The 2,874-nt window shown below is 33.8% G+C and overlaps 1 non-coding gene across 1 annotated transcript; it reads left to right on the top strand.

Moving 5' to 3' along the window:
- The first annotated feature begins 2,521 nt into the window (after positions 1-2,521).
- On the top strand, positions 2,522-2,594 carry TRNAY-AUA (transfer RNA tyrosine (anticodon AUA)). The gene has a single exon. It is a non-coding gene; the product is annotated as a tRNA-Tyr (tRNA).
- The last annotated feature ends 280 nt before the right edge of the window (positions 2,595-2,874 follow it).

Here is a 2,874-nt window from a genome sequence, read left to right as displayed (position 1 = left end):
AAAATCAGAGGTGCGTGCCTCGGATTTGAACTTCGGACCCCTAGATCGAGAGGGCGAGTTTCTTAACCACTAGGCTATCACTGCACTAAAATTATGTCACTTCATATTTAAGTTAATCTAGGGGAACGGCAGTGTCCCCGCCAAGTCGATCAGAAAAGCAGCACGGCCGTACTATTATTTCTTTTTAATTTCATTTTTATTTACTTTTCTCGAAGTAAATATTTAGCATTGATACCCTTCTACCAAAACGTAACTGCTTCACGATACAAATACATGTTCTAGTCTCTTTCAAGATTAGAAAAATAAACCCTGTCTGTGTTTTAATGGATCTCGTCACCCCATTGGCGACAGCGACAGAGCTATTCAATAGAAACTGGGGTAAAGTAACTTGCAAAAGGAGAACCTATAATTGGGTCGGACAACGCTTAGAAAGGTGATGTGCGATATTGATTGCGTTCGACACCTTCTGAGGGTGAGTTTTATATCTAACTACGAGAATAGCTGTTATCATTAGCGCTTAAATTACATTCAAAGATATGTTTAATTATTATTTCGCATATATTTATTTAAACACAATTCATTTACCTATTTTTGAACGAATGCATTTATAAGAGTCTCTAAAACTAATTACGTGTATGTCCCTAAAACATACAATATATTGCTACACCGTTTACTAAAATCTCGATAACCAAGTAGTTAGCGAGCAAATTTAGTGAGAGCAGTTCAACAATTAGACCCAATCAAACTCAAACTCAAGTCCGTAAAGTTTAAGCTTCCGTACGTTGGCCTATATAAGTTCCACGAAATGGACTTTCTATTGAGTTACGATTGCAGAGATACTGATACTCGTATATGCAGGAATAGTACGTAGGTTGGAAGATGGACCCATTAGACAGCGCACTATAGTAGCGCGCGTCACTAAAGGCCGATAATTGGGACTGATACGTCTTACAGAGTAGCGTAGTGTAAAACCCTCTCCGATATTGGCATAGGGCTTCCGGTTACGTCGCAAAGTGCACAACTAGATTTCCATAGATATTAACGCAAAAGGGCATTTCCATGTGCATACTCATTTATCAGTTTTGCTATCAGATCTGATAGCCAATTTACAGACATCAGACATCTTCGCGATTTCGATTTCAATTTTTTCATTTGAAATTTTGATTTAGATGTCTCATTGCGGTACTTGGTGATAGATATGGTCTGATAATGGGATCTGTCAGTTGAAGGAAAAATGGGTAAATGTGTTGAATCTCTACTATTTACCAATTTTTTTACATAAATTATAATAAAGTAGCTTCTGCTTACCCAATTTTCATGAAACTTGGAATTAACAATAAGTACCTATCTACTCGTTAGTAACATGGTATTGTTACCATCGAATTTTCAACTCTCATAATGCAGAGGTGCTTCCAACCTAGCTGTAGAAGTTAGCCATGTGTTGCTTTCATAAATGTAATTAGGTGCCGAAGCAAAAAAGTTTAATGACAAATTTGATCTTTGATTATTATACCCTGATGACGCAGGGTTTCTACCTACCTAAGCTATAGTTAGCCCTTTAGGACTAAAGTGTGTATGAGAAGGTTGCTGAGACAGAAACTTATAATGCCAAAGATCTTCAACTTCTCAACTCTGATGACGTAGGTACTTCCAGCCTTATACTATAAGTACAAGTTAAAGAACTAACCTAAACCTTTACGGTTAACGGTAACTAATCGGTTTTCGTTTGTGTTGAAGTTTGCATTTGCGTTCACGTTCACGTCTACGTTTAAGTTTACGTAGTGAACTGTATTTATATCTAGATTTAATGTGATCATTAAAAGGCGTAAAGAAAGAGCTTAAAAACTATTAATTTCTCGTCATATTGTTGCACGTGTAAATTCAATATATAATAAAAGATTCAATAATAACTCCATTATTAATTTTCTCTGACAATCCATTCTATAACATCTTATTGTCAAAATAAATATAATATCCTTCTTTCTTTTTATATAGTTCCCCGCTACATTGCTACACACCAGCAATTAAATAGACTCTTATTAACATAAAATAATTAAACAATATTGTCATGAAAATATACCTTTACACGTGCAATGTAACTCGCTGGATCACGCATACCTGTGTCCATCATAAACACATACTCACATAGTAACTTGTAATTGAATTATCTCTAACTTTATTGTGATATTGAAGTTCTACTTTTTGTTATTTCGCATATTATGTTAAGAGAAATAATTCGGTCATACATTGTTTTATACTAACTATATATTATATAGTCTAATCTATAGGTATACGCGGCATACGCCACTCCCAGTTAACAATTATTTTCCTTAAATTATCAACTATCATCATTTTTTAGTCAATTTACACATTTTTTTTCTAAATTAAACACTAAAACCTTTCCGACGAACCACTCGAACAATTATTATAGTTTGTGGCTATACACACAAGATCGATATTTTAGTTAGAACATTACAACAAACAACAGTTAGTGTACCTTGCTTTCGCCCCTTTTGGCATAGCTCCCGTGGCGCAATGGTTAGCGCGTTCGGCTATAGGCTGAGAGGTTGGTGGTTCGATTCCACTCGGGAGCATTTTCTGGTATCATTTTTGAACTTTCTACAAATTTTTTTTTTTTCTAATTTAGTTTTTCTTCTTTTACCCTTGGAGTTTATAGTTTTTCCTTTTCGTAATTTGTTCCACCTCGTAATTTTTGATATTTTACTTTATTAAACATGAAAGATAACAATACTAATATTAATTTAATTCTAATTAAATTAAAATTAAACGAAAGCAAGTAAAATTAGATGATAAATTATACATATAAAATAGAGATTTAATTTGGTATTTATCATTTTATGAATATATTCTAAA

The sequence above is a fragment of the Epargyreus clarus genome, unplaced genomic scaffold (genome assembly GCF_041222505.1).
Source record: "Epargyreus clarus isolate Ecla_fem2 unplaced genomic scaffold, WU_Ecla_fem_2.2 ptg000007l, whole genome shotgun sequence".
NCBI lineage: Eukaryota > Metazoa > Arthropoda > Insecta > Lepidoptera > Hesperiidae > Epargyreus > Epargyreus clarus.
The sequence above is the reverse complement of the archived record's forward strand: the minus strand, read 5'-3'. Positions and strand labels throughout refer to the sequence as shown.